Genomic DNA, 16,069 nt, shown 5'->3' with positions numbered 1-16,069 from the left:
CATCACTGGATGTTTTATTCAATACAGCCAGGAAGGCTCCATGGCAGGTGCCCTGACTGGGGTTGGCGGGGGCGAGGGGGAACTGGGCATATTACATTCAGCAAGCTGCTTGTCGGCTAGAGAGAGACAGAGTGGCTCCGTCCATGAAAAGATACAAAACATTGTGAGAATGATGGTAAAACATGGTACATGTGTATTTTTCACAGCACAGTCAGCACCATGCATGTATACTCTAAATGCCCACCTTTTCATTCCAATGCATCTTTCTTGGACACCTGTGCAATTACATCCAGAAATATTCCTCCTTTAATAACCAGTTTTGATCAAAAACACTTAAAGGCCTACTAAAACCCACCACTACCTTACCACACAGTCTTATAGTTTATATATCAATGATGAAATATTAACATTGCAACACATGCCAATATGGCCTTTTTAGTTTACTAAATTGCAATTTTAAATTTCCCGCGACGTGTCCTGTTGAAAACGTTGCGGAATGCTGACGTGTACTCGTGACGTCACGGACTGTTAGGAAATATTAGCGCTGCACACACACACAGCTAAAAGTCGTCTGCTTTAACCGCATAATTACACAGTATTTTGGACATCTGTGCTGCTGAATCTTTTGCAATTTGTTCAATTAATAATGGAGAAGTCACAGTAGAAATACGTAGTTGGGAAGCTTTACCCTTTGGCCACACAAACACACGGTGATTTCTTGTTTAAAATTCCCGGAGGTGAAACTTTACTATGGATCAGAGCGGTCAAGCGATCATGGATCACGACCAAATGTCAACTAGCAGTTTTCGTTGAGAAAATTGTGGTAAAAAGTCGCCACTTACCGGAGATCAGCTGAGCTTGTGCCGTCCGTACAACTGCCGTCGACTTCCATCAGACACTGGCCTCAAGACACCCGTGGATACACCCTTCCGACTATCAGGTACTATTAAACTCACTAAAACACTAGCAACACAATAGAAAGATAAGGGATTTCCCAGAATTATCCTAGTAAATGTGTCTAAAAACATCGGAATCCGTCCCAATGCAATCGCGTTTTTTTTTCTAGTCCGTCGCTATCACAAATCTTTCATCCTCGCTCAAATTAATGGGGAAATTGTCATTTTCTCGGTCCGAATAGCTATTTTTGTTGGAGGCTCCCATTATAAACAACGTGAGGATGTGAGGAACCATCAATAGGTGATGTCATCGTCTGCGACTTCCGGCAAAGGCAGCGCTTTTCTGTTAGCAACCAAAAGTTGCGAACTTTATCGTGGATGTTCTCTACTAAATCCTTTCAGCAAAAATATGGCAATATCGCGAAATGATCAAGTATGACACATAGAATGGACCTGCTATCCCCGTTTGAATAAGAAAATCTCATTTCAGTAGGCCTTTAAAAAGCAACTTTCTAGAAGAGTCCCTGACATTCAAAGCTTGTTTTTTTTCTATCTGAAGATAAAACATGATTTTTGATAAAGGTCAGGCATTGGTATGAGATATGAAACCATACCATTGGGTGCTACCTAAATTTGGTGGTGACTTACACTCAAATTTACACATAAATTGACTTTTCTTTGATAAAATCAAAAATATCTTTCCAATTCCTAGCAATGCATACCAGCAAAGAAACAATGTGATAGAACTGTTCCAGCCATGTATTCAAATAAGAAACATCTGTATACATTATGGCAGTGTTTTTCAACCACTGTGCCGCGGCACGTGCCGTGAAATATTGTCTGGTGTGCCATGGGAAATTATGCAACTTCACCTAATTGGTCCAAAACATATTCTTTGCAAATCCATCCATCCATTTTCTACCACTTGTCCCTTACAGAAGTGCTGGAGCCTGTTTCAGCTGCATTCGGGCGGTAGGCGGGGTACACCCTGGACAAGTCGCCACCTCATCACAGTGCTCACACAAATAGACAACATTCACACTCACATTCACACACGAGGGCCAATTTAGATTTGCCAATCTATTCATCCCCAGGTGCATGTCTTTGGAAAATTGATAATTATAATCTGCAAATAATGTGCTGTGTAAAACTCGCCAGAGTAACCACGTAATACTCCATGTCAGTAGGTGGCAGCGGGTAGTTAATTGCTTTGTAAATAGTCGGAATGTGTCGGGTGAGATGAGGATGGTTTGGTGTGATCCCAATATGCAGAGCACAGCGGGAGGCAGTGTGAAGGTAAAAATGTATGCAATGCTTAAACCAAAAATGAACAAAAGGGAATGGAAAAAGGAAAATGGAAGTAAAACTGAACTGGCTACAAAGTAAACAGAAACAGAATGCTGGACGACAGCAAAAACTTACAGTGTCCACAAAGTACATTCGTACATGACATGAGAATCAACAATGTCCACACAAAGAAGGATAGCAACAACGTACGTAGCCTTATTTGCTAACACAAAGCAGGTGCGCGGATTTGCGCTCAAAGGAAGACATGAAACTGCTACAGGAAAACATCAAGAAAACAGGAAGGGCCATCAAGATTACAGCACAAGGCAAAAACTGAAGCACTACACACAGGAAAACACCAACAAACTCAAAATAAGGCACGACGACCTTGTGGAGTTTCATTTTTTTTATGTTTTCTGCTGGTGGTGTGCCTCCGGATTTTATCTATGAAAAAAATGTGCCTTGCCTCAAAAAAGGTTGAAAAATACTGCATTAGGGCTGCAACTAGGGATTATTTTAATAATCGATGAAACAGCGATTTTTTTTTCAATTAATCAGCTAGTCAAATGATTAAATATAAGTTTGAGGTTGTGTCCATGACTAGTTTTTAAACCATATCATTGTTAATTCAAATGTAACAAAATAAACAAAACATGACAGAAAAAAACTAATGGTTTCACTTTATGACACAAAGTAAATACGGTAGTACTGAAAATCCTTTTTAAAAATTTGATTATTCACAGTTTTGAATTGTGATTAATCATTGAAACTACTATCTGTGCCCTCTTAGAACAGAGTGACTGTGCTCGTTCTATACTCAGAAGATTATGGGACAGAGCAGTTTTTACAGTGCGTTCACGGATCGCTGGACAGAGTAGGACACCACACCGCCCGCCAGAAACGATAAATAATAAAATATATATTTTTTATGCACTTTTCATTTAAATAAATCGCAAAGTGTTACGGTACAAACCAATATTAAACAATAAAAGCTTAGCCAGTAAAACAGATAAAATGCTAAGATCAAAACGCTGTCAGTAAAACATAAGAAACACAAACCATAAAAAACGGGAGGTTTTCTAAAGTGTGTCTATTTATTTTAATTATTTTAAAAAATATATAACTCGGTCCAAAGATTTCAGTGTGTGTATAAGTACTTTTTGAGCGCATTCAACAATGCAGCGATAATAATGATATCCTTGCTAATTTTAGTCATCTGATATGAAATATTGATATTGATAAGAATAATTTCACAGACGCATCACGTTTTCTTTTTCCTCCGACAGCACCACTGATTACTGCTAACTGCAGACATGAGCGGCAACAACATAATAAAACATCATTTACTGTACAATATCTACTCTCACTGATATGCCGACTGTCAGGATGTTGACATATTCCCCTTTAAAAGAATAATCAATCATAATCCCCGCGAAGAAGAAAGGGGGATGGAATGTAGCGTCTATTCGGGTGTACCAACGTTTCAGTTTGTGTCCACATCATTTTATAATCTAGAATAAACTTTCACAAGCTCCGAGGCGAGAAAGCAGCTCACCAGTTAACCTTAGCGCTTATAGTAACAATATCGCTAATACTTGGTTAATATTCAGGTCCTGAAATGTAATATTGATGGCGCTTTTTGAATGAATATTTATTGGGTTTTACGGTCGGTAAAAACGTAATGACGTCATGACTACCATTGGCTCCATTGTAAGCAGACTTTTATTTACATTTATGTCCAAATCCGAGTTCAAATGTTTTTTAAAAAAAAGACATATATGTTCTTGCCTCTCACAAGGAATTTGAATCTTCGGCAAAAATCTGAAAAAGTGCAATTCTATTTTAAGGTAAAAGAGCACAAAATAGATTGCATAGTTAATCCGGGTGTATACACAATTCATGCATTATATTTTGTGATTAATTCCATGAGTTACCTTATTATAGTTTTGGTAGTTCTAATGTATATACAGTAAATGAAAAATAAATCAAAAGACTTAAGTGTGTAAAGACTTCAGTGCAAAAAGTATTTTTACCCTGTACTGCTAGAGTTGCACTTAGCTTTGTACGGTATACCGGTGTTAGTATAGTACCGCGATAATAAAAAATCATTTTGGGTACTATACCGCCTCTGAAAAGTACTGATTGGTACCCAAATTTGTGGTGTCATCCAAAACTAATGTATCAAACAACAGAAGAATAAGTATTTTTTACATTTTAACAAAAGTGTAGATAGAACATGTTAAAAGAGAAAGTAAGCAAATAATAACAGTAAATTAACAAGTACATTAATAATTCATTTTCTACCACTTGTCCTTAATAACTTTGACAAAATAACGGAATGGAAAATGACACAAAATCTTATTGTAAATGTCAGCAGCTAAATTAGTAGCCTTTGTTTGCTTACTTACTAATAAAAGACAAGTTGTCTTGTATATTCACTATTTTATTTAAGGACAAACTTGCAATAGGAAACATGTTTAATGTACCGTAAGATTTTTTTGTTAAAATAAAGCCAATAATGCAATTTTTTGTGAATTATATAGTCCCCTTAATTTTAAAAAAGTACTGAAAAGTATCGGAATAATTTTGGTACAGGTACCAAAATATTGGTATCGGGACAACACTAGTTGCACTAAAAGAACAAAATTGTATACATGAACATTTCAACCAAAAACAAATCTTTGTCGATATATTCCTTTTCTGACCCAATACGACCTTCCAACCACCATAGTTATATATACTAAAAGTAGAGTGCAGGTGGTACATAAGCTAATAAAGTAAGTGAAAGTGCATGTTTGCATGGGAATAAGCTTAAAAGCTCAAGAGTCGAGAAAAAAAAAGCCTCAAGTCTTCTAATTTCCATTCACATTTAAATAAAAAAATAACAAAAAGTACTTTGGAAGATAATTATCTTGTGTTTGCATTCAAAGCTGTGCCTGCCTCCCTGCAGACACACACACACACACACACACACACACACACACACATGCACACACACACACACACACTCACATAAACACACAAACACACTCTTGTATATGTTACCTTATTGAGACCTCCGAAAAATGCCTAGGACCACCCTTTCTAGATACATAAAGATTTGTATTTACAACACTAATAACATATACATACTATGCAAGAAAATGGTTACAATTTCACAAGAAAAACGTTGAATTTTTGAGGTATAATAATAAAAGTCGTAATTTTCCAAGAAAAACTGAACATTATTATGATAAAAGTTGGAATTTTACTCATTTACAGTCGCAATTTTACAAGAAAAGCTAAAAATGTTGGCATTTTTTATGAAAAGAGTCGTAACTTTAGTCAACAAAAGTCACAATTTTATAAGAAAACAAACATTTTATGTTATAATAATCATCGGAATTTCACTTGTCAAAATTATGACAAAAGTCATAATTTTACTGTAGAAGTTAACTGTTAATGACCACTAGAATCTTAGTACCATAGTGAATTTGTTCATCCTACTTTCACATATGGGACGCGCGTTTTCTTACGTCAGCTCCAGAAGACGTAAAATCAGCTGCTTTTTTTGGGATGAATAGGGAAGTCCTTCTTTAGCTGCCGTCTTGTTTTAGCTTATATCGCTGCCCCTGAACCTGTCAATGTTTACTTTTGTATGCACATGGAATCAACCAAAAATCCTGACTTTGGAGCAATGTTCACGGACTGTAGTGTTTGGCTCTCTATTAGATGCAATGGTTTTTCCGTATTGGGACCATGATTTTGGTCCTAACTTGTTCACCGGTCCTCATATGGAAGGTACTTTTCCTTGTTGAAGTCTCAGGAAGGATAGAAATACAAGAACACACACACACACATTCGTGTATTTGCTACAATCTTGAGACCTCAGAAAAATGCCTAGGACCAAACTTTCTAGATATAAAAAGATTTGTATCTACATCAATAACAACATACATGAATACATACTATGCAAGAAAAAAGTCACAATTTCACAAGAAAAACTTATAATTTTGGCAGTATAATAATAAAAGTCGTGATTTTACTCAACACAAGTCACAATTTTACAAAAAAAACTGAATATTATTATTATAAAAGTTGGAATTTTACTGAAAAACAGTCGCAGTTTTATAAGAAAATCTTTAAATGTTGGCATTTTTATGAAAAGAGTCATAACTTTAACAGACAAAAGTCACAATTTTATAAGAAAACTTTAAAATGTTGGCAATATTATAATAATAATATGACAAAAGTCATAATTTTACTACAGGTTTAGTACCATAGTGTATTTTTTCATCCAATGGTCACATATGGGACGCGGGTTGTCTTACGTAAGCATCGGAAGTCATAAATCAGCTGTTTTTTTTGGGATGAATAGGAAAGTCCTTCTTTCGCTGCCGTCTTGTTTTAGCATATCCTCTGCACCTGTCTATGTTTACTTTTGTATGCACATGACACCAACCAAAAAATCCTGACTTTGGAGCAATGTCCACGGAACCTAGTGTTTGGCTCTCTTCCATCCATCCATCCATTTTCTACTGCTTATTCCCTTTCGGGGTCGCGGGGGGTGCTGGCGCCTATCTCATCTACAATCGGGCGGAAGGCGGGGTACACCCTGGACAAGTCGCCACCTCATCACAGGGCTGTTTGGCTCTCTATTAGACGCAATGTTTTTCCCCGCATTTAGACCATGATTTCGGTCCTAATTTGTTCACCGGTCCTCATATTGAAGGTACTTTTCCTTGTTGAAGTCTCAGGAAGGATAGAAATACAACACACAAACACACACACACACATTTGTGTATTTGTTACCTTCTTGAGACCTCCAAAAAATGCCTAGGACCACATTTTCTAGATATATAAAGATTTGTATCTACATCAATAACAACATACATGTATACATACTATGCAAGAAAAAAGTCACAATTTCACAAGAAAAACTTGTAATTTTGGCAGTATAATAATAAAAGTCGTGATTTTACTCAACACAAGGCACAATTTTACAAAAAAACCTGAACATTATAATTATAAAGTTGGAATTTTACTGAAAAACAGACGCAGTTTTATAAAAACATATTTAAATGTTGGCATTTTTATGAAATGAGTCATAACTTTACCAGACAAAAGTCACAATTTTATAAGAAAACTTGAAAATGTTGGCAATAGTATAATAAAAATATGACAAAAGTCATAATTTTACTACAGGTTTAGTACCATAGTGTATTTTTTTAACCTATGGTCACATATGTATTTTGGGTATATGTCTTACGTCAGCATCGGAAATCATAAATCAGCTGGGTTTTTTTGGGGATGAATAGGGAAGTCCTTCTTTCGCTGCCGTCTTGTTTTAGCATATCCTCTGCACCTGTCTGTTTAATTTTGTATGCACATGACACCAACCAAAAAATCCTGACTTTGGAGCAATGTTCACGGACCCTAGTGTTTGGCTCTCTATTAGACGCAATGTTTTTCCCGTATTTAGACCATGATTTCGGTCCTAACTTGTTTACCGGTCCTCATATGGAAGGTACTTTTCCTTGTTGAAATCTCAGGAAGGATAGAAATACAAGAACACACACACACACACACACACACACACAAACACACACACACACACATTCGAGTGCTTCTTACCTTCTTGAGACCTCCGAAAAATGCCTAGGACCACACTTTCTAGATATATAAAGATTTGTATCTACATCAATGACAACATACATGTATACATACTATGCAAGAAAAAACTCACAATTTCACAAGAAAAACCTATAATTTTGTCAGTATAATAATAAAAGTCGTGATTTTACTCAACACAAGTCACATTTTTACAAAAAAACCTGAACATTATTATTATAAAAGTTGGAATTTTACTGAAAAACAGTCGCAGTTTTATAAGAAAATCTTTAAATGTTGGCATTTTTATGAAAAGAGTCATAACTTTACCAGAAAAAAGTCACAATTTTATAAGAAAACTTTAAAATGTTGGCAATAGTATAATGAAAATATGACAAAAGTCATTATTTTACTTTAGGGACGTCGTGGCGCAGTGGGAGAGTGGCCGTGCGCAACCCGAGGGTCACTGGTTCAAATCCCAACTAGAACCAACCTCGTCACGTCCGTTGTGCCCTGAGCAAGACACTTCACCCTTGCTCCTGATGGGTGCTGGTTGGCGCCTTGCATGGCAGCTCCCTCCATCAGTGTGTGAATGGGTAAATGTGGAAGTAGTGTCAAAGCGCTTTGAGTACCTTGAAGGTAGAAAAGCGCTATACAAGTACAACCCATTTATTTATTATTTATTTAGAGGCTAACTGTTAATGACCACTACAGGTTTAGTACCATAGTGTATTTTTTCATCCTATGGTCACATATGGGACGAGGGTTGTCTTACGTCAGCATCGGAAGTCATAAATCAGCTGTTTTTTTGGGATGAATAGGGAAGGCCTTTTTTCGCTGCCGTCTTGTTTTAGCATATCCTCTGCACCTGTCTGTTTACTTTTGTATGTACATGACATCGACCCAAAAAATCCTGACTTTGGAGCAATGTTCACGGACCCTAGTGTTTGGCTCTATATTAGATGCAATGTTTTTTTCCCGTATTTAGACCATGATTTTGGTCCTAACTTGTTCACCGGTCCTCATATGGAAGGTACTTTTCCTTGTTGAAGTCTCAGGAAGGATAGAAATACAGGAACACACACACACACACACACACACACACACACACACACACACACACCCACACACACACACACACACACAGATCCTGTCATCCTTGGGGAGTGAAAAGTTTTACAGTTGGACGCTCACATCTCGGTGAATTTTACGAGGTCTGCAGTAAAAACGCTGCCATAATATGCAAGGAAGACTATAAAAGCAGGGTGGCTGCCATTAACACTCGGAGGTGAAGAAGCACTAATTGCAGCAGACATTCGCACCACCAGTGGACACATTTTTACGACATCGCCTTCAACCCACACTCATTGGGGACATTCAGCCAACGAGTTGATTGTGTGATGTCGTGTATATATGAAATATAAAACATATTTACCATAAATTGCTCCGAAGTGCAGACTAGAGCTCCATGCAGGTTTGTAGCACCGAGGAAGCGGCGACTGCTCCCAATCAGAAAACCTTCATTCTGCTCCAATCCAGCAGTGTCAACTTTATCCTCTTCTTCTTGTCGATTTAAATCCAACACTTCACTTTTGTTTATTTTCTTTTTTTTGGGGGGGGGGGGGACTCTTTTCACGGCGCGACTGCCGATCGAAGCGGAGGGCAAAGCCGGGCAAAAGCAGAATAAGATCGAAGAAATGCGCACCGCCAAGTGCGCTTCGGGATGTCGACGTTGCACCTCCGGAAGAAAAAGTGAAAGGTCCTGGTTGACTCTTAATCGATCTCCAAGCTTTTTTTTTTTTTAGTGGGGGAAAAAACAGGAGGCGTGATTTATGCGCTGTATATTCCAAGAAAACCCAAACAATTCCAGCTGTTACGCGTCGGCTCGACGTGGTCCGGGGTTGATTTTGCGAATAGTCGCGAAGAAATCCCGACGCGAATTAAAAGGGAGAATCCTGTAAAAGGAAAGAAATCCGCTCGGTCCGTCACTTTGTGTTTTGGCTGCCACATCCACAAGGTGGATCTTCTATTTTTGCTCTCTTTAAAAAAGAGGAAGGGCAGGAATAAAAGCAAAAAAAAAAATGCGTAATTTGGGTGGAAGGGGCTGGCAGCTCCGGGATGCTGCGGTCCTGCCCTGGTGCCGAGCTGCTGGGACTGACAATAACCCGGAACGCTGCAGCCCGGCAGGCTGCACAGACACGCCCACCGACCAATCAGTGCAGCCGGCCAACACAAACATTCCCACGGCTCGGCCAATCAAGATAAAAGACGACTGTTACCATAGAGACGCACAGCGTCGGAGCGTCTGACACCACGTTGCTTATTGACATATAGGAGTGGTTCTCAAATGGAGGTACGTGTACCCCTGGGGGTACTTGAAGGTATGCCAAGGGGTACGTGAGATTTATTTTTAAATATTCTAAAAATAGCAACAAATCAAAAAACCTTTATAAATATATTTATTGAATAATACTTCCACAAAATATGAATGCAGGTTCATAAACTGTGAAAAGAGGTGCAACAATGCAATATTCAGTGTTGACAACTAGATTTTTTGCGGAGGTGTTAAAGATTAATTTTTTTGTGAAGAAATGTTTAGAGGGCACTTTAAAGGCCTACTGAAACCCACTAGTACCCACCACGCAGTCTGATAGTTTATACATCGATGATGAAATATTAACATTGCAACACATGCCAATACGGCTTTTTTAGTTTATTAAATTGCAATTTTAAATTTCCCGGGAGTTTCGTCTTGAAAACGTTGCGTAATGATGACGTGTACGCAAGACGTCACGGGTTTTTAGGGAGTATGAGTGCTGCGCGCACACACAGCTAAAAGTCGTCTGCTTTGACGGCATAATTACACAGTAATTTGGACATCTGTGTTGCTGAATCTTTTGCAATTTGTTCAATTAATATTGGAGGAGTCGAAGTAGAAAGATGGAGTTCGGAAAATTTAGCCTTTAGCCACACAAACACATGGTGATTCCTCGTTTAAAATTCCTGGAGGTGAAACTTTGCTATGGATCAAAGCGCGGTCAAGCGAACATGAAACACGACGGAATGTCAACTAGCAGGTTTCGGTGAGAAAATTTTGGTTAAAAAGTCGCCACTTACCAGGGAAAAGCTGAGCTTGTGCCCTCCATAGTTGCCGTCGACTCACCTGAGACACTGCGCGCGCGTCAAGACACCCGTGGACACACCCTTCCGACTATCAGGTACTATTTAACTCACTAAAACACTAGCAACACAATAGAAAGATAAGGGATTTCCCAGAATAAATGTGTCTAAAAACATCGGAGTCTGTCCCATTGCAATCGCGTTTTTTTTTTTTTCTAGTCCATCGCTATCAATATCCCCAAACACAAATCTTTCATCCTCGCTCAAAATAATGGGGAAATTGTCGTTTTCTCGGTCCGAATAGCACTTTTTGTTGGAGGCTCCCATTCAAATCAATGTGAATATGTGAGGAGCCCCCACACTTGCGACGTCATTGTCTGCGACTTCCGGTAGAGGCAGGGCTTTTCCCATAGCACCGAAAGCTGCGAACTTTATCGTGGATGTTCTCCACCAAATCCTTTCAATAAAAAATGGCAATATCGCGAAATGATCAAGTATGACACATAGAATGGACCTGCTATCCCCGTTTAAATAAGAAAATCTAATTTCAGTAGGCCTTTAAGTTGATGATTACTGCTATGTGTAGAAATCTTTATTTATAATTGAATCACTTGTTTATTTTTCAACAAGTTTTTAGTTATTTTTATATCTTTTTTTTCCAAATAGTTCAAGAAAGACCACTACAAATGAGCAATGCACTGTTATACAAATATATAAATCAGAAACTGATGACATAGTGCTGTATTTTACTTCTTTATCTCTTTTTTTTCAACCAAAAATGCTTTGCTCTGAATTTTTTGGGGGGGAATTATATTTATATAGCGCTTTTCTCTAGTAACTCAAAGCGCTGTACATAGTGAAACCCAATATCTAAGTTACATTTAAACCAGTGTGGGGGGCACTAGGAGCAGGTGGGTAAAGTGTCTTGCCCAAGGACACACCGGCAGTAACTAGGATGGCGGAAGCGGGAATTGAACCTGCAACCCTCAAGTTGCTGGCACGGCCGCTCTACCAACCGAGCTATGCCGCCCCCCACAATAGGGGGTACTTGAATTGAAAAAATGTTCACAGGGGGTACATAACTGAAAAAAGGTTATGTACCATTATACTTTACATATAATTGTAAAAAAAAACAACAACATTGTGATTTGTACAATTTCAGAATGTGCTTGATCTATTTTAATCAAATAAAACAATCTGAAGTCGTCTTTATTCTTAAGTTATTGTGCCGTGATTTTACCAGTCCACTTGGGAGTAGATTTTTCCCCATGTGGCCCCCGATCTAAAATGAGTTTGACACCCCTGCCTTAACTCATGCAAAAGTAAACATTTCTTGCACGTTAATGTTTATATGTATGACGATCTGTCACTTAATTTCTGTTTTTGCTTCCTTGTTATGTGTTTATTTCCTATCAGTGCTCCTATTTTGGTCCAATTTCCTGCTTGTCTCCCTGAGCGCTGTTTTCCCCTCACCTGCTGCTGATTTTCAGCCTGGCAACACCTGGTGCCATAGGCGCCGATCTACATTTGTGCCAGTGGGTGCTCAGACGAGCAGTAAATCTGACGCTACTTTTCTGAGAATGCGCGGTTTTTGCTTGGTAGTGAGAAAGAATTGGCCATCAATCCCACGTTGGTGTTTGGCATTTTCCGTAGGTTATCGGGCCCCGAAGCACCCATGGGATCGGCACCTATGCCTGGCGCTAATCTGCAGGCTTCTATTTATGCCTGCCTCGCCTGCTCCTCAGCGCTCGAGGATTGCTAATGTTAAGAGCCTTACATGCATGACTGCTTCCTTCTCCGTTTTGTATATTAAAATCCTCTTACCTGATCGTCACTCTCCTAGTTCCTGCATCTTGGGGTCACTATTACCGCAGCCACGTGAGTTCCTCACAATATTAGTGCTGAGAATAATGAAAAAAATAGATTACTTACCAGTTTGAATTTGGATTTAGTCACAGTAAATTACTTACGTGCATAATTTAAATTACCGTATTTCCTTGAATTGCCGCCGGGGCGCTAATTAATATAAAATCTCTTCTCACTCCTGCGCTTACCAAAGGCATGCGGTAAAAGTAAGCATGCGCCAATTATTTTGAAACCTCTTCTCACTCCGGCACTTACCAAAGGCATGCAGTAAAAATTTGAGCGTGATGTAAGCTTGGACCTTAAATCCTACTGAGTAGCTCTTAATCTTCTTCCCTTTATGCGATTTCAAATTACCGGTATTGAAATCAGCCTCCTCCATTTTGAAAATGATGACAGGGGAAGTGTCACTCGTGACGTCACGAGTTTGACCAGGCGGTAATACTAAGCATGCGCTAATTATTTTGGGAAGCAAGTTTGACCCGGCAGTAATTCAAGGCAGGCACATACTATATGCCCTGCGGCAATTCAAGGAAATACAGTAACTTTAAAAAAAGACCCCAATATTTGGACACAAATGCAGTTTGGTCAGATTTCAGAATTTTTGGGTCAGAATATCATCCAGGAATTTTTTTTAAAGGGGTCCTATATTGCAAAACCAACTTTTATTACCTATCGGGCCATTGGCCTACTGCATATTTTGGAACTGCATATGGTACCAAAAATTTAAAACAAACCGTGGCGGCATAGTGGATATATTTATAAAACAATCTTGCCTTCCTACATACTTCCTACACATGAGCCGTTTGGAATTTTCCCCAAGTGAGACGTTTTTCCCAAGTATGATGTCACAGATTATCCATATATGTTAGAGAGTTACCTAAACATCCTTGCGCCAGTCAGCCATTGTTAATTTGTGTAAAAAAAATGTGTATCACAACATCATATGCAGGACAAAACCCAATGATCTGTTGTTTGTTTGCTTTAACCAGCACAAGTGACGACACAAACATTCAGCCTCATCTGATGTACAGTGTTCCTTACTTTTACTTTTATGATTTGTGGCAATGTGGCTCTAAAGGAAGTCGCTCTGAGTGTGTTCAAAGAAAAGTCCTGCTTCAAGCACAGTTCTTCGTAAATAAATGGATTTTCGGAAAAACTACTTTAAATGCCAGAGTCAATGACTACTATTTATGGCAATGGAGGAAACAATGAAACGGTAAGTGACAACAGTACGTTAGAAATTTGTGAACGATAAGTTAGCAATATTACCGTGATTTGTTTTGTAGCTAGCAGAGCCTTCTAATGTAAGACAATAGTGTCACCGTTCTTCAGTAAATAATGGAATAATTAAAGGCCTACGGAAATGAGATTTTCTTACTCAAATGGGAATAGCAGGTCCATTCTATGTGTCATATTTGATCATTTTGCGATATTGCCATATTTGTGCTGAAAGGATTTAGTAGAGAACATCCACGATAAAGTTCGCAACTTTTGGTCGCTAATAGAAAAGCCCTGCCTTTATCGGAGGTACGTGCGTGTGACGTCACGAGTTGCAGGGCTCCACACATATTCACATTGTTTATAATGGGAGCCACCAGCAGTAAAAGCAATTCGGACCAAGAAAGCGACAATTTCCCCATTAATTTGAGCGAGGATGAAAGATTTGTGAATTAGGATATTGATAGTGAAGGACTAGAAAAAAAAAATAAAAATAAAAAAGCGACGGCTCTGGGCAGCGGCAGTGTGAGCGTTTCAGATGTAATTAAACACATTTACTAGGATCATTCTGGAAGATCCCTTACCTGCCTATTGTTTTAATAGTGTTTTAGTGAGATTTTAAAGATTGTAAAGACATACCTCGAGGTCGGATGGCTGCGGGAAACACGCAGTGTCTCAGAGAGAAGCCGAGGAGCCAAGCTCACAGCTGCCTTTTTTGACAGCTGCTGCAGGACGACGAATAATCCACTGATGTCTCCGGTAAGATATATATCACAATTTCCCCATCCAAAAACATGCTGGTTGACTTAGAGAAAACATGTTCGCTTGACCGCTCTGCTTCACAACAAACAAAGAAACACCGGCTGTGTCTCGGTGCCATAGACAGCTGCAATACACCGCTTTCCACCAACAGCATTGTTCTTTATAGTCTCCATTATTAAATGAACAAATTGCAAAAGATTCAGCAACACAGATGTCCAAAATACTGTGTAATTATGTGATCAACTCAGACGACTTTTAGCTGCGAGTGGTGCAGCTGCTAATATTTCCTGACAGTCCGTGACGTCACCCGTACGCGTCATCATTCCGCAACGTTTTCAACAAGAAACTCGCGGGAAATTTAAAATTGCAATTTAGTAAACTAAAAAGGCCGTATTGGCATGTGTTGCAATGTTAATATTTCATCATTGATATATAAACTATCAGACTGCGTGGTCGGTAGTAGTGGGTTTCAGTAGGCCTTTAATATTATAATCTGTAATTATGGCTAACCTCTTGAGCCTCTATTGTTTACAGTGTTTCTATATTAGTGCGGTAAAATTATTAACATGATGTATAGAACAAAACGTTGATTAGGTGGCAGATATATATTTGCAAGGCCACTTTTAAGAAGGATATTTAAAGAGAAACTACATCTTGTGAGACAATGTCGGCCAACCTCGGAAGCTAGCTCAGCTGTCCCAACGATGAAATGGCGAAATGCCCGCCACTTCCACCCGAATTAACCGACTACGAAGGGTACCACTGGTTTATACGGCATCAAATGTGTGCTACAAATTGTGAGTTCAAATATTTGATTTCTTTATTTTTTTCACGTTGTATATGTTTTTTGCATTTTTTTAATTTTGACAGTACCACATAAGATATGTTTTAGTTGCTGATGCGGGTTAATAGATTTTTCAAATGCGCCAGAAAATAACCCGTTTTGTACACTGTTGAGGTGTTTCAATGTACAATAGTGCGTAAATGTGTTCTTGTGTAATATTTCTCCAGTAATGGTCATGTGGTGACATCAATGATGGTATTTTGAGAGGTAATGATTGAAGTTGGACATCACTGAAGGCCTAGGTGGGAAACGCACTGCCCGCCACTGCTTTGGTTGACACTGAGGCAAACTGTATGTGTTTTGCACAACAGCGATATCGAATCTACAGACGGAGATAAAATTGTTAGAATCCTCTGTGAAAGAAAGAAAAACCCACAAAGGCCACTGACAGTAGAAAGCTTGGCATTTCACATCAACTCTGTTTACTTCTGCAAAATTGAAGCATACAGAGAAAAGAACAGTGAAACATAAATATTCGATCGACACA

The 16,069-nt window shown here is 38.7% G+C and overlaps 1 protein-coding gene across 1 annotated transcript in view; it reads right to left on the bottom strand.

Moving 5' to 3' along the window:
* Positions 1-9,914, bottom strand: part of fam222aa (family with sequence similarity 222 member Aa) — a 154,362-nt gene extending 144,448 nt beyond the window's left edge. The window contains exon 1 of the mRNA XM_061906515.1: positions 9,208-9,914. The gene's annotated coding sequence lies outside the window, so the exon portion shown is untranslated. The remainder of the gene's footprint in view (positions 1-9,207) is intronic.
* Between the last annotated feature and the right edge of the window lie 6,155 nt (positions 9,915-16,069).

Source organism: Nerophis ophidion, linkage group LG07 (assembly GCF_033978795.1).
Source record: "Nerophis ophidion isolate RoL-2023_Sa linkage group LG07, RoL_Noph_v1.0, whole genome shotgun sequence".
Taxonomy (NCBI): domain Eukaryota; kingdom Metazoa; phylum Chordata; class Actinopteri; order Syngnathiformes; family Syngnathidae; genus Nerophis; species Nerophis ophidion.
This window is presented reverse-complemented; position numbering and strand designations above follow the sequence as displayed.